The 17,041-nt window shown below is 46.3% G+C and overlaps 1 long non-coding RNA gene across 1 annotated transcript in view; it reads right to left on the bottom strand.

Annotated features, from left to right (window-relative positions):
• LOC135904600 (uncharacterized) overlaps positions 1-16,120 on the bottom strand; it is a 498,596-nt gene extending 482,476 nt beyond the window's left edge. The window contains exon 1 of the long non-coding RNA XR_010565165.1: positions 15,922-16,120. This is a non-coding gene — a long non-coding RNA (uncharacterized lncRNA). The remainder of the gene's footprint in view (positions 1-15,921) is intronic.
• Between the last annotated feature and the right edge of the window lie 921 nt (positions 16,121-17,041).

Here is a 17,041-nt window from a genome sequence, read left to right as displayed (position 1 = left end):
GATGATTTCCACGGCTAGGTGGGAGCGATTCCTGGTGAACTGTAGATTGGACGATTTCAACATAAACGCACGAGGCCAATATGTAGGCCTTTTTCTAAAAGCAACAGAACTCGAACTCGAGGACATCCACATCCAAGCGACTTCACACAGGTTAAGAAAGTGAAATATATTTTATTGCTGCATCTAGCGCACAACACAAGAGAAGGACATAGCGAAAACCGACAATGACAGGTGCTGTCTGAGTTCATCGGTTTTCACTCTGTCCTTTCTTGTGTTGTGCGCTAGATGCAGTAATGGAATACCAACATGCTCAAACTTACGTTACTTCAGGAAATATATTTGGCGTCTCATTCCAAATCCAATTTGGAAAACAGAACGCCACGCAAGAAACTCGACTGCTTCTGATGTCCAGACATTGGTTGCACAACTCCACTTAGTTGTTAACCACACATTTCTTATGTAGATCCACTTACAATTAATATTGCACTTCATTTCAGCAGTTAATGGCTACAGTTTACCACAATCCGACTAACCACTCGCCTTTCCTTATTGGAGAAATTGAACATGTAATATCCTTCATTTCTGCTCAGTGGTGGGACGACCGGACTCACATTTCCGATGTGAAATTTTTTTTTACATAAAGGAATTGCGTTTTTTTTTCATATTTAATTCTTGCATAAAATTTTGCTTACTTTTCGTTGACGATAAGGTCGCATTACTTTTGCAGCCTAACCCAACTGACCACCCTCTTACAATACTAGTATAATTTAAATAATTCCACTTTTTTAAATGTTTTAGAACTACACTTTCAAATTTTCGTCAGTATTTTTTCTTCTACTCTAATACCTTGCTCCATCCTATCAGTTTCGTTTCACTCATACGAGTGCAGGCCCCTTGACTCCTATAAACTCCGCAAAACACTCGGGGAAATTACATATAAAAACCTACATACCTTTCTCAGCTTGATTAATGCTTTTGATATTAAAGGTTTTCTCGAGAACGCTTGACATCCCATAATATTAAAGTTTCTCAGATCTCCGAACTGCCTTAAAAACCGTTGCGCTTTATTACACGCTTTCCTTCAATAACAAGCTGTCATCTAGCGCTCTAGTGCCAGCAGGACGTAAGCTGCAGCTTAAATTAGAAATCCTAAGGGCTCGCTAATAAGTTTTTTGCCATGGATTATTATTATTGACCTACTCTTTACCATCCTGAAACGGCCAAGTGTGTCAACACAGGCATGCACTGACGAAAGGTCATTCTTATTTCCACGACCGACCACTCGGCCCAAGAAGTAAGGTTACGTACGCGATGCATTCGTGTTTTCTCACGCTTGGTGCGCCGTGAGAGTCACTATCAACACAGAAAAATTATGCTTCCAATAATTCCCCAACATCCATGCAAGCACTTCTACCCGAATTGGAAACCCCCCTTGTTCCTTTAAAGAGCGTCACCCTCAAATGGTAGCAAAAAAAAAAATAAAAAATCTTGGTGGTATTTCTTATTACGACATCACCTTTACTAAAGAAATAAACTACCTCCAGGCAAAATTAGAAATAATTTCCTACCGTTAATGACACCTCTCAAAGGGCATCACTCTATCTCCAGTCCGCCTTTCATGCTGTCGCATCCCACGTTTGGTGGTCCTGACCTCTCCGATTACTTCGAAACTCACCTCCATGCGACGCACATCCATTACAGGTGCACAATTCATGCGGAATGCGCGTAGCTGTGCCTAACTCGTCCTGTCTAGTTCTCGTGCTCGGATTTTACCTATGTAACAACCAGCCGAGCAGGCAATTTCACTGCGATATTACGTGTTCTCTTATAAGTGGGTGCGTTCTTCCTCTAAAATAAAATGAACACCTAATACAGCGGTAGTTGAAACAGGATTATGTAGTCCTTTTCTACAGTATGGGCGACCAGCTGTGGCAACTACAAGAACAAGGAGAAAATTTGGGGGAACGCTATCGCGCTAAAATGCTGCACTGGTGCACTGGGCGCCACAAAGCTCACTGAAAGTGCAAGTTCCCAGAACACGATGCAACAGTGCATGGCGCACGATTTTCGCGACAACTTTTTCGAGGTAATACCCTTGCGAAAGCAAATGAACTAAGAAACTATGTTTCTTCGAAAAGTATCATGCGTTTTTGGACCGGAGGCACGATAATGTTCCTTCTTTTGTTTATTCGAGCCCGCTTTAACACGAATGAACCAGTTGAGTAGGCTACGAACCAGTTTGAACATTTATTGTTTTTGCTCCACAGCTGAACTTTAATCCAACCGAAAAACGTGAATCCGAACTGAACTCATCAACATGTATACATAGAAGTCATCAAATTTTTAAAGATATGGCATGATACTAAAATCCCAAAACAATTTTTGGCAATTACAGCACCACATTTCTTCCATGCCGCATAGTCGGCACGCTCATTGCAGAAAAACAATTCCCTATGAGCTGTTGGTGTAAATAAACAAAAAAAAACATGAAGTATAGCGTAAGTATTTAAACAACATCGCAAGCACTTCAGAACAATCCTTAAGAAAGAACGGCTTACATTGAGTCGCGTCACATGAAGATTATTTTCATGAAACAGCGTCACAACAGAGTACGTTAAAGCGCACAGAAAAGTTCAAGTCTCCCTTTTTGTTTTGTGTCATGCACCGACTCAGGAAGATCGTTCCTGGATACTCTGCCGCAGGTTTCAGCTACAAAACTGAGTAAATAGTCAAAGGTGCCAAATCAAGCCTCCAAATGTGCGTGAAAAAAAACTTAGATTTGTTATTTGGGTTTCACATCGAGTGTCGCTGTGCAAATACCATCGCCATCAATTAGCGATACTCTAGAAAGAAATTTTCTCTGTAGTAAAAAGAACCCATTCAGAGAATCTTCTTTTGTCATGAGCTTGACAGGATGTTTGTGACGCTGGCGTACTCAGACGATGTTTTAATATCCCCACTATCCGTGGAGATTCAGAAATGATCACGAATAATGAAAACGATTTGTTCACGCGTACAAGGTTAGAAGAGGTAGTCAGACCGTTGTGGTGGCGTAGTGGTTTTGGCATTGCGCTGCTAAGCCCTAGGGCGCGGGATCAAATCCCGGCTTTGGCGACCGCATTTACGTAGGGACGAAATGAAAAAACGCTCCTGTACCGTGCAATGGGTGCACATATACAGAACCTCGGGTGGTCAAAATTAATCAGCAGCACCTCACCCTTCCACCCCCCCTCTTCGGCGTGCGCCATAATCAGAATGGGATTCCGGCAGGTAAAACCCTACATTTTAAAGAATAGTAGAACAATGGCTACGGACTGCAGTCCCTACGTAATTTGTGTAAAGTATGGGAAGAACGAATAGCCCCCCCCCCCTTTTATTTCCTAATTAAACTCCTACCGATAACACGGGTTGGATGCCTGTAAAGAATGAAAGCTTTTGTAGATTTGTCTAAAAACAAAAGGAGCCTAAGGAGACCCAAGAGTGTCACCTGCTACTACATCTCAGTGTTTCTGCTTTTCCATCAACTTCATAAACATTTGAAGACAGAATTACAAGCCCTGTTTAGCAATCCTGCGCAGCCGTCAAGGAGTTGTTATGACACTAGATGGAGGGAGGGGAGGGGTCTTTCAAGCGCCATCTGCGCTCTCACTGTTACCCGTTTTCCTGCTGTCGTTGGAAGGCCGCAGTAATCCATTTTTTATGTTCACTGCAAGACCTGGAAAATGGAGAAACAAGGCAGGAAAAACACGCAGAAAGCTCTGAGCCTCCCATCCCCACCCCTGCTTCACCACTCCCTTCACCCTATCTTTTTTTTTTTTTTGAAGAGTTCGTACGCGTGTTTCTCTCCCAGAAGAACGGAGTTATTTTTGCCGGTAGTGGTGCCCTTGTTTTCACGTTGCCCGTGGCGTGCTTTCAAAGGCACGCAATGTCTCGCCAGGAGTACCCGCTAGATCATGTGGCATGCAACCAATATTTTGCACAAAATATTACTTCTTGGCCTTTAGTAGAGAAGGTAATCACATGCCATTGTTTTTTGAAAAGAAAGGCATAGTGACCATTATTACGATTTTTGAGGGCGAGCTAAAAGCGCGCTGAGATGTTAAAAAGTAATATTTTTCTTCGAAGACATCTTTTATTATGATACGTAAGCCAGCTATTGCTTAAGAAATTTAGGATACATTAGTGAAAGCATATTTCTTTTTCAGTATCATATTCTTCCGAATTTACATGAGAAGTGGTTTTCACAAGAAAGGCTGGTAATTTTTTGGTACGTTTTCAACATTGAAGATTCCCTTGTTAACGAACGGAAAACGATTTGGCGTCAGAAGAAACAAATGTTACTGTATTATTCTTGTATCGCGGGTGTAGAAAAAAATTAATCGCTTTCTTTTTCAAACATGAAACTACTGGCAAATATTATTTGAGCTACAAGTCGAATTACAAGTAGCCCATCGTATAGTTGGGTGAACTTCGGTCACGAAATGCGATTCATTTCAAATTTGTGTATTGACATGTAAAGGCTGTCGGAGAACTGAATGTAATGAGGGGCTGTACGGTTAGAGATTATGCTACAGAAACAACAAACAGGGCTTGGCATCAAGAGTATTATTGGCGGTATCATATTGAACATTGGCTGAACAGTAAAAAAAAGAGGTTACATTTAGATGCTCACATTACAGAGGTAGACAATCTTTTAACAAAGTTATTTAGCGCAATTCATTGAGAGAAGAGTGATATAGAGTCCTGAGTAGCATTTACCTTCAAAGGTAACGGATATAGGTTGTTCACAAATAACGCCTTACAGTTACGAAAAAATTGTCCGCTTCCGATAATCAAGCCCCAGGCCAACGTCTTTCAGGGGCGGTCGTTCTACCATCTGAGCTTACCTGGGCCTGTATTCACAAAGCGCTATTACGCTGCAGTTGTTCGTAAGAACAAATTGTAGATAATCCTTATGCTGGACATATCATTAGCGTTTTCTTTGTTGCTTCTCGCTACAATCTCGGGGACGACAATTTAAGCTTACCTTATCGGCGGAGGTGGTCGACCCGTGTCAGAAAGCACTTACGAACCAAAACCTTTGCGAATTGGGCGCCTGTAGACTACAAGAAATGGCAGTGCAAGAGCGAATAAATTGAGAAGTCGATATGTAGGGCCCTGAGTATAGTACATCAGTGTTGCGGAAATCCTACAAACGGAGGAAATTACACTAGGCTAGTTTATGTGCAGTTGTACTCCAGCTATATAGAAAACGCCAGCTGGAAACGAAAGGAACGAAAGGCGCATTTGGAAAGAGTGCCAGTGGGAGAAAAGCAATTCCGTAAACAAAGGAAAAGCTCAGCACGGAACGAAAGTCTAAGTGGTTCCACGGCAGCTTGTCTCTGGTCATTGTGTTTTGGAAATGCGGGCGTTTTTTTATTTTTGCACGAATAAAATAAGGTACTCTACGTAGTGGTCACTGCCCTTTGGATGCCGGATGCTCAGCAGTTATGGCGTTATCAAACTACTCAGCTTCTTAACTGTGAACTTATTTTCGCCGGGGTGGAGCCGCTGTTGTGGGAGCACGGATTTCTAGCAGCCCTCTCTTCCCTGCTGCTACTGCAGGTGGAGAGCTATATTATTAGACTTATGATCCAGAAGTTCGGCAGAGCCGAAATTTAAGTTCAAGTGACTCCAATGTCTAGCATCCCCTTTCCTCTTTCCGCTCTTTCTCTGTTTTTCTATACCATTCTCAGTCGTATCATCTGCCCGCTGTCACTATATTGTTAGCAAGCGTAAAAGGCGGCGACAGTGGATTGGTTGGCATTGCATCATGTAGTAGAATCATCATCATCATCATCATCATCATCATCATCATCAGCCTACTTATGTTCACTGCAGGACGAAGGCCTCTCCCTGCGATCTCCAATTACCCCTGTCCTGCGCCAACCAATTCGAACTAGCGCCCGCAAATTTCCTAATTTCGTCGCACCCCCTAGTCTTCTGCCGTACTCTACTGCGCTTCCCTTCTCTTGGTACCCATTTTGTCACCCTAATGGTCTAACGTTGTCTAATCTGCGCACTACATGACCAGCCCAGCAACAACTTTTTCTCTTAATATCTATTAGAATATCGTCTATACCCGTTTGCTCTCTGACCCAGACAGCTTTCTTTCTGTCTCTTAAAGTTATGCCTAGCATTCTTCGTTCCATCGCTCTTCGCGCGATCCTTAGCTTGTCCTCAAGCTCCTTTGTCGGTATCCAAGTCTCTGCGCCATATGTCAGCACCGATAAAATGCACTGACTGTATACTTTTCTTTTCAATGATAACCGTAAACTCTCAGTCAGGAGCTCACGATATTTGCCGTATGCGATCCAACCCATTTGTATTCTGTGAATTTCCTTCTCTTGGTCAGGGGTCCCTGTGATTAGTTCACCTGGGTAATCGTACTCCTTCACAGTCTCTAAAGGCTCACTTGCGATCTTGAACTCTTGTTCCCTTGCCCGGTTATTTATCATTATCTTTGTCTTCTGCATAATAAACTTCAGCCCACTCTTACACTCTCCCTCTTAAGGTCCTCAATAATTTGTTGTAACTCGCCCACAGTGTTGCTGAATATAACAATGTAATCGGCAAACCGAAGGTTGCTGAGGTATTATTCGCCGTCGATCCTTACTCCTGAACCTTTCCGGTTTATTAGCCTGAATACTTCTTCCAAGCACGTAGTGAATAGCATTGCAGAGATCGTGTCTCCTTGTGTGACCCCTTTCTTCATAGGTATCTTCCTACTTGTGTATAATTAAGGTGGCTGTAGAATCTCTGCAGATATTTTCCACGGTATTTACGTAAGCGGTCTCTACTCCTTGATTACGCAAAGCCTCTAAGGCTGCTGATATCTACTGAATCAAATGTTTTTTCGGCACGGGAGCACAAACGATTACGCTGGAACCTTCGACGAGTCATGTATATTATCCGGCGCGCTTTACCCGCATATCAAATTTTCAATGATCGCTGGCGTTGCTCGCCGCTATCGTTGTGCCTCAGTGTTACTTAATAATGCTGGGCACAAGTTACCCCAATAATGAGTTAAAATATTAAGTTACAATTCTCACACTGCGTCGCTCTTCTCTGTCATTACAACATGACAATATCGCACTGTGGGCCTTTCTAAAATTGAAGTTGAGTGTTTATGTACACCTCGTCTGGTGCTTGTTCCAGACTCCCATTCAGAATTCTTAGCCATCGGGAAGCTCCACATTACCGCCTTCGCCTGAACATCGCCTACGGAAACGGCTTAGGGTACCACGTCGGTAAAGTGACAAGTCCACGCAGCAACAACTGTGGCTCATTTAGAATCCTGTAAATTATTTTGTTGGAGTGTCGAGCGTAAGCTGATGATCGTGCGTTCTGTGAACGTCGCATGCATTCGCTTACACAGAAACCTTTATCATTCGACTGTGTCTTAGGCCCTTTAGCCGGCCTCACGCAACACAAGCGTGCAATGAACTTCTCATTTCCATACTTAGAAAACATTGGTCAACTCTAGAAACTTTAGTTCTACTCAGCCACCCTCATGTACCTTTCACGCGGCTATTCTGTCACCTCATTGTAAGAAGGTGCATACACTGAAGGAATCTATAATTGCACGCCGTTGCCCATCAGTGAGAAAACTCATTGCCTAATCTTTTTTAACTTATTCCTTTTTGGTGTGCCTCTATCTTTCCATCTTTCTCTCTCCAATTCCCTTTTCCACGCAGAGTAGCATGTCAGTGGAGTCTATACACCGGCTAAAATCTCTGCCTTTCATTAAAGGGTTCTTTTACTATCTCTCTCTCTCGCTCTCCGGTGCTTGTAACTATTTCCTTGGTGTATTACCTTTCGCTCATTATTTGTAAGTGCCTGTGATGCGCTTTCACTTTTTTCTAATATGGCAGGAAGTAGCTGGCACAATTTTATGCTTTCAAAATGACACTTCCTGCCTTATAATATTGTTATGGAAGGATGAAAGAAGACAGAGGAAGAAGAAGATTGCGAGACGCTGGCTGTTGCGTGTTGTTGGTGGCCAGTCACCTTATCTACTCTGACTTATCCGGTATATATATTGTAAATACAGTCTTTACACACTCCCAACATCCCCGTAACATATTGGTGGGAGGTGCGGGGGACCACGGCGGAAAACGGAGCTCCGCAGTGGACGTTGCATCACCGTCCACACCATAAATGATGGTGAGCATGTGGGATCAACGTCGTTGCCGTCTCCAATGTCACCGTCGCCACCTACGTCACTGTCGCCTTCGGTTGTGGTTGTGCAACCCAAGGATCCTGGAACTTTCTGTGGGACCGATGGTGCCGACGTTGAAGAGTGGGTGGCTATGTATGAACGCGTGAGTGGAACCAACAGATGGTACCTTACGCTTATGCTAGCTAGCATGTTGGTGTACCTACGAGGCACGGCAAAGGTGTGGTACGAAAACCAGGAAGAGGAGCTAACCAGCTGGGACTAATGCTAATAGAAGTTGACAGAGTTGTTTCGCAAACCAGCCGGTCGTAAAATTGCTGCAAAGGTGGAACTGGCCTCCCAAGCCCAATCGCCCACGGAGTCCTATGTCTGGTACATCCAGGATCTGCTGGCACTTTGTAGTAAAGAGGATCGCGACATGACAGAAGCTGAAAAGGTCGGGCATGTGCTTAAAGGGACACTAAAGCGAAACGATAAATCAGTTTGGACTAATGAAGCATTGTATGAGAACCCTGCAGGCAGTCATTTAAAAAGATAGTTTGATTATTAGATGAGGAAATGAAGGTCCAAGTATCAGTATATGAATTTCGCGCCGAAACCCCAGCGCCGGTACGTCAGCGTGAGGTCAGAGATTCCAAAGTATGTTTTCGTATTTGGGCCGCGTTCGCTGAATAAAGGTTCCCGAAACTTGCCATGTTTAATATTTGGTTCCTTTAGTACACAATGTAGTCAATCTGTACCGCTATATATAATTAGTAGGCCCTAGAAGGTGGCATCAAATTCCAAGACGTCACAGACCCCAGGTGCGGGAACTTAAGTAGGCGTCACCACCCGTATTTCGTTCTTGCGCTTTTTCTGGCTTACCAAACGTCTTATCGTTGTAAGAGTGGGGTTTTTGGTGCTGTAGAACGGTAATTTACTGATGCAGAAGAAACCATTTTTCACTTTAGTGTCCCTTTAAGGGCATTGCTGACGACGTCTTTATTCTGTTCATGTGCAAAAGCTGTTCTACAGTTGAAGCCATCATTAAAGAGTGCCGACATTCGAGGAGGCAAAAAGCCGACGTGTCTTGCAACAGTTCGCCAGACTTCCCTATAGTGCCACAACGTCGATGTGTGAAAATCAACCTGCACAGCAGCATGCATGGCCATCTGAGGAAGTGATGTGAAACTAGATGCGATGGCACCCGCAGCTTTCTGTTCGCGTAATCCTGATGCTACCCCTTGTTCATTTCCCCTCATGCAAGCCATCGTTCGACAGGAACTTGAGAACTTTGGCCTACATTCTGTCTGTGCTGTCACCAATCCCAGAGCTAATGAAAGCCCTTCTTCTATTTTCGCTACACCCCGACGCTTCTCTCCGCGTTATCGCAACCGGACTGAGAGGAGAACTACGGACTACCAGCCAATATGTTTCACCTGTCGCCACATTGGTCATGCCACCCGATACTGTCGCAACTCGTGGCCCTCAACACCTCGCACGCCGACCAACTTGAGCTGTTTTAATAGAAATATTCGCAATGTTTTGCCCACCGCCGAGTCTAACAGTGGCGACAACACTGCTAGGAACACGTGGTACAGTCAATCACTATCACCGTGCGGACACCAGTCTCACTCACTGCAAACACGTCGCCCATCTTCCCATTCACCGCAGCCATGTCCCCTTTCGTCCCCTGTGGCTTTTGGCCGCACCCTTCGGAAAACTAAGAAATGCAGCCATCGGAGGTTGTGCTGAATCGCCTACTACTGCAGCAAATCCACTCTCTGTGCCCACAAGGAGAAGCGTAATTTACGTTAAAATAGACGGAGTACCTGTCCAAGCACTCGTAGACACTGAAAGCCTACGTTCTGTGATAAGTGCTAGCTTACGTAAACGTTTAAAGGTGGTCCTCATCCCAGCAGCTGCCCGAGTGCTTCGTGGGGCTGACGGCGGCGTACTGGTTGTTCTTGGAATGTGCACTGCGCGTTTAAGTATAGACGGCCGCCCTACTTCTGTTCTCTTTGCTGTCATCGACAACTGCCCTCACGACAACATTCTTGGATTGGACCTTTTATCCACTCATTTTGCACCCATCGACGGCGCGACCGGCGTTCTTCAGTTAGAACTGCCCCAACTCGCCGATGCTCCGAGCACTACTCCACCGCACTTGTGCTCGCTTCACGATTTGCGTCTGTCACCCGAGGCTTACTTACGTCACTTTAGGTTTCGGATGGTGAATATGTGCTTCGCCCCGTCATCGACGTGCTTTTGAACCCGAACGTTGCTGTTCCGCTTACGCAGGTCGCTGTTACTAATAACGACGTCATTCTACCACTTCTGAATTTCAGCCTGTGCCCTCAAGTGATTCCAATCGGCATGTTCTTGGCTAGCGTTTCTAGTGGTTCCGAATTTGACATTGAGAGTCTGAATGTCGTGAGTGGTTTATTAGCGCCAATTGCAGCTCACAGCTCTGGTTCCTCAACGGATGACCTAGCGAAAATGATTGCACCTGACCTCACCTCACCACAGGCCACGGAAATACGTCTTCTACTTGAATCGTACATTGACATCTTTTATTTCGGTTACTGGCCTTTGAGCCAAACATCTGTTGCTCACCACCGTATAAACACTGGTGACACGAATCCTATTCGTCGGCGTCCCTATTGTGTACCGCATGCTGCACGTCGAGTCATCCAAGCAGAAGTGGACAAAATCCTCCGCAAAGGGGTCATCGAGTCATCACCCAGCCCTTGGATTTCGTCTGCCGTACTTGTGAAAAAAAAAAGACGGTACCTAACCTTTCTGCGTCGATTATCACCATTTAAACAAGATCACCCGAAATGACGTCTACCTACTGCCACGCATCGATGACGCCTAACACTGCTTGCATGGAGTTAAATTCTTCTCGTCCATTGACCTTCGATCCGGCTACTGGCAGATATCAGTTGATGAAATGGACCACGAGAAGACGGCCTTCATCACGCCGGATGGCTTCTATCAGTTCAAAGTCATGCCCTTTGGTCTATGCGATGCTCCAGCGACATTTGAACGTATGATGGACTCTTCTGCTAGGCTACAAATGGACCATCTGTCTTTGTTACCTTGACGACATTAATGATTTTCCTCCTATGTTCGGCAGACACTTCACCCGACTTGCTGCAATGCTTGCGTTCGGGGCGGAACCGCCCCGTCTGGTGCCTGCGTGCACCACCGATTTATTTCAGGCCAAGTTAATGTTGCTTCATCATCATCCTCAGAGTTGAAAATTTATGCAAATGCCACGTGGCTGTACAAAACAAATATAATGTTCTTCGTCATCGCTTGGAGGTACTCTTTCTTCATTCCACCTAGTTAGATTACTCTTGATTAATTAATGAACTGTTCAAACATTATAATTAGATTAGAAATGTCAATGAGAAAATTATAGAGTGACATTTAAAACTTCGGATACAGCTTTCTGTGGCTCAGTACGTGCTACATAAAAGTGTTTTGCTGAGCGTGAAATAAGCCCGCGAGTACACGCAAAGCGCCGAGAGCGGCCAGTCGAGCGGCAATTTTGAGTGCACTTGCGGGCTTCTTTCACGCTCAGAAAAACACTGTAGTGTAGCACCTATCGGGCAACAGAAAGCTGTAACGAGAGTTTCTCATGTTGCTGTGCAATTTTCTCCTTGACACTCTTCGTCTAATTATAATATTTGATATGCTGAAAAAATAATTAGGACTAATTATCTAATTAGACCAAATGAAAAGATAGCTTGAGTAACTCCAAGCGACGGCAAAGAACATTACCTTTCTTCTGTCCAGCTACATGGCATTTGCGTATCTTTAACCTCTGGCCAAATTTAGCCGGGATATCCTGTATTTAAATCGTTGCGAATACAGTTCATAGTGTGGTTACTCGAAATATTGCAGGATAGGGCATACCGCCACACGTATAGCTGATAAATGTAAGTAGATGTTCAGATAATTTGTCTCCAACGACGTCGTATACTGTAACCGTATTCAGATGCTCTCATGGCAAATAGTCTAAGGAATGAGATTGATTTGTGACTTTATGGTATTTCACTGCAACTTATGCAATATGTACCTCATCACAGGCATGAAAACGTGAAACGTTTATTAGCTGTATGTATCGCACTGTTTATCTTTCCAAACGACAAGAAAGAAAAACGCCAAATAGGTAAACGAGCCACGATGTGCTTAATACACCAACTTATTCAGCGTTCTCATTTGAATCTATCCGTGGCCGTTATACGTGCTCCATCAAATGCCTCAATTGTTTACGTTATTGCATATCTTACGTTTATAAACTCCTTGACAAAGTAGCAAGTAATGAATGTTTTTTGTCGTTGTGGCGGGCTGTATACATTGCAAAAGGAAAAAGAATGACAAAGTGAGAAGGATTTCACCTAATATATGCATGAACCATTTCACAAATCTCCAGCACTGCTCCCGAAATGACCATCGTGGGCGCTTCTTTATGGCATTCTGTAGTTAATACGAGCGCGCATTTGCATGATTCAGTGGAGAGTGCGAGCGGTGCATTTACCGCATGCGCGCTTTGCGTGCGGCCTCGGACATTCCCAGCCGCGATGATTTACCGCTTCAATGCGCAGATCGCATGCAAATTGCTCTTGGGAAAGACGAGCAATGAGAGGCCAGTGCTGTCTCATGGTCTGCGTCAGTGGCAGAACGTAGAACTGCTGCTGCCTTGGATGTTTCATATTCATGTTGAATCAATAAAGCAGCCACACGACTCGTCGAGCCCAGAAACTATCAGTCTCGGCGAAAAGCACGGCGCACGAAAGCGTGATGAGAAGCGCAATAATTCACAAGGCTTTGCGTGGTGAAACTTAACAATGAACCATTCTTTCACGCGCACGCAAATCAAATAAATCAGTGATTTTACGTACCACTTCCACGGTAAGGCAGCAACCTAGAAAAGTTTGGCTGCATGTTACGCTCCTGTAGCAGGCACACTTGGTGATGCATTAATATATATATAATAGGAGGGGTCATATTTCTTGCAAGACATAACAAGCCGCAGTGGGAAGTACACGTGTGGCGCTTTAGGTCGACTTCCTCAACGACACAAGCGAGCACTTAATACAATACCTAAAGATGTAGCATGCTTGTCGCCAGTAAGTGTTATAGATGGATAACACAAAGCGAACCCAAATACGTTGCACCCTCTCCGCAGAGGAAAGCAGCACTCGCGGTCGAACGCCTTGCCCCCGCCGCTTCGCACGGCGCACCTGGTTGCTCGCTTGGTGAGCATCCTCGGCCGTAGCTTACGTCCTAGGCCTATACCACGCAATACGCGAAGCTCCGGGCGAGCTTCCCCCATCGCCGTCTCTCTCACTTCGCAGTCGACTGTCGCCACCGCCACCGCCACGTGGCGTCACTGACGCAAGAACCATTTTCCTGTCTGCGTGCGCCGCTCGTTGCCCTCTCCACCTGCCACTCTATCGCAGGTCACGCGCATTTTTTTATGCGAAGCATATTACGAGAGCTCAACCCAGCTCCTCAGGCGCGGCGTTGTCGCCTTGAATACCACGTGACACCGTGACGTCACGACAGAGGAGAAGTGGCTTTGGCTCAACTCTTGCAAGATGGGCTGGGTGGGAATCGAACCAGGATCTCCGGAGTGTGAGACGGAGACGCTACCACTGAGCCACGAGTACGATGCTTCAAAGCGGTACAAAAGCGCCTCTAGTGAATGCGGTGTTGCCTTAGAAACGAGCTGTTTCTAAGGCTCAGGCGTGCGTCGCTTGCTCAGGCGCACATTTCGTTGCCGCGCCGAACGCTGCGTTGCTCGACGCTCACCGCGTCCAATGCGGGGCGTCCAAGGCGAAGCAGAGTAACGCACGAGTTGTTTCTTCGTCTAGCCGAACCAAATATAGCCAAGCAACAGCAGTTCGCCAGGCTAAACAGTGGTTCAACAACTAAAATAAAGGCTAGTATGCTTCGCATCCTGGGCTTAACCTTACCTAAGCCACAGCCATTTTTTTACAACACGACCAGACGCAGCGTTTTATTGCGATAGCAACTACAGGGACACTCCAGGCGCATTTCTGCCGTTGCCGTGAGGTTCCGTATGAGTGAAAGCGTGTGAACGCGGTTCAATCTCGCGTGCGTGAGCGAGGAACGCCGCCCAGGTGCGTGCCCTCTTCTGCGGCGCGAGGCGGGGGGCTGAGGTGAGGAAGCAGGGACGTCCTCCGGCGGCTGCTACGGTTCCTCGATGTCCTCCTCGCCCGCCGCTCCGTACAGAGAAGAGACAACCGCGGCGTCTACTATGGCATTGGCCATGCGAATCGCGGACGTCGTGGTAGACGCCTTTGGCGGACGCCGCGGGACGTGTTGCCGGCGCTCGTCTGTCGTGAAAGCGATTTGCGACGAGGCCAAAGTGCGCGGCCGCGCGGGCCTCATCTTCAAAGGGATTTCGGAGGACAGGCTAACAAATTTCCTGGGGAGGGAACTATGTACGAGTAGCTAAACAGACGACGGCAACCGGGAAAGTGGCTTCCGGTTACGGTGCTTTCGAACGAAACTTCGGGCAGTCCCCGACAGGTGGGTCAGGTGACTGTGACGCCCTCTTCTGTGGGGGCTAGTCAGACCGGAAGCCACAGACGGTTTCCAGACAGTCCAGGACTGCATCATCGAAAAGGCCCATTGTGTTCACAGTAAAGACTTTAGCTGATCGTCATGCACAACACGCTTTTGATAGGCCTGAGCCAAATCCAGGTTCGTCAAAAATTTGCTCGGTCCTAGTCATGCAAGCACTTCCTCGGTTGTGGGCAAAGCTTAGACATTGCTTCGAACGACCTTATTCACCATGCTGCGATAATCACAGCACAAGCCTATGGAACCCTTTCGCTTTCTCAAGACTACGATGGGCGTTGCCCAAGTAGAGGACTGTACTGGTTTCCACACCTTGTTTAACTAGTCCCTCTATCTCTGCTGCCACGCCATCTCGCAGCGCGACCGGCACTGTTCTGCTATTCAAAAATAACGGATGCGCTTCGTCTTTTAGATCTATGTGCACTGGATCATGCGTGCAGCCTGGTAGATCGCTTGCGAACAACTATAGAAAGCGCTGAACAATTTCTGAGCCTTCAGACACCTTTTTAATCCTTGAAAATGAATTCCTAGGGCCTTAAGCTGACTTCTTTGCTCACTACTATAGTATATTACCTTTCCCAACATCTCAAGTGGCGCTTTCGTCCAAGTCACGAGCTGAGTTCCAGTATTCTGAAGTGCAATTTTGCCTGCACTGTCTTGAATCACTATAAGCGTTTCTGACCAGCTAGTGTGACGCCCGTGTGTTTCCTTCCAGCTGGGGCACCATCGTAGATCGTTGTTTGGAGCGCGCGTTCGGCGCGGGGTAGGCAAATCGCGCGCGGCGCCACCAAACAAGAGCACCGAGCCATTTGTCCCCAATCGCGCCCCTGCACTTCCTTTCCTTGAGTCAATACAGTGGTGATAAACGTTTCGTGCTCATGAACTTTGTTAACCAAGTAAAGCTGTTCTGCTTTGTGAAGCGCTATACTTGTCTGATTTTGCCTTCGTGCTTGTTTTTCTTTTCTTGGCGTCTGTGCAACAGTTTGCTTCTGATTTGAGGGCGATTCTTTTTTAAAGCGACAAGCTCTAGCGATATGGCCCCGGTCGTTGCAGTAGTGACATGTCGCATGACGAAGCTTGCAAAGTTTCAGAACTGTGCTTACCATTGCAGCGGTAGCAGGCGACTTCTCTGGAAGAAGCCGATTCCCTTGAGTGAGATTCGCGGGTGGTCGCGTCGCCTGTGCAGCTCGCGTCACTCTGGCTCTGTGTCGTGATTTCTCGTTGTTGTCGTTGGGTTGCTTCTGCTGTTACAGCCATCTCGTGCGCCACAGCGAGTGACAGGTTCCTTTCTGCCGGTAGGCGTTGTCGCACCGCCTCGATGCTGATGCCAAAGATAAAACGGTCTCTTGTCCAGTGGGAGCATCTTGTCTCTGAAACTGTAGTTTTCAGACAGTTTTATCAGCGCCGTCAACTAGTCTGTGACGGTGTCACATTGAAATTGGTTAGGCTTGTAAAAAACCACCGCCCCTTCCAACCCGTGAAGATGGTCGAACAGTGAAGCTGTGTTAGTTAAACCGAGTGTTACACCTTGGGTGTCAAACTTCGCGAGCAGTCTATATTGTAAATATTTTGTTCCACCCTTCTTTCATCTCATTTTCGCTGTTGCGTGCTTCGCGTGGTGAGCATGCTTTAGGAGTGCCGCCCTGTAAAAGCGGCATCTCTGGCACGCAGCTCAGAGTCGGCCTTATGATGACGAGCCCGTTCGATGCCGATCCGGGTCAGTCGCCGACAATGCACCGTGTGACAACCGTATAAGGTAGCATTCTCAAAGGGGCGAAGGGGTTACTCAAACCCCTTTCCCCCTTTTGAGCTCTTCATTTCCTGTTTCGCTAAGTCCCGTGGCCCCTTATCAGCCAAGTCCGGCAATGACTGCACAGGGTCCGCAACAGCAGCTTCGCTATAATAAATATCTTCCGTACAGTAGAGACAATTTCGGATGCATCTGTTCGCGGACCGTTTTCTTGATTCTATCGCAGGTTGCAGCTGTCGGCCTTTCGGGCTTGACCAGCGTTGAGACTGTTCGTTTATTTTTTGCAGGAACTGAGCAAAACCGGCCGCTATTCTTCCTCGTTTGAATGCTTGTTGACTTCGCAGTGTATGTCAAGACGGTCTACGTATTTGTCCCATGACGCGCTTGTACCCATGTCGTACCCGTAAGGTAAATAGGCCTGTAAGCGAAGCTTCCACAGTAGCCCATACTTTAAAAAACATGGCAGTTCATCG

Source organism: Dermacentor albipictus, chromosome 4 (genome assembly GCF_038994185.2).
Source record: "Dermacentor albipictus isolate Rhodes 1998 colony chromosome 4, USDA_Dalb.pri_finalv2, whole genome shotgun sequence".
In the NCBI taxonomy this organism is placed as follows: Eukaryota; Metazoa; Arthropoda; class Arachnida; order Ixodida; family Ixodidae; genus Dermacentor; species Dermacentor albipictus.
Note: the sequence above shows the minus strand (reverse complement) of the source record. Positions and strands in the feature narration are given on the sequence as shown.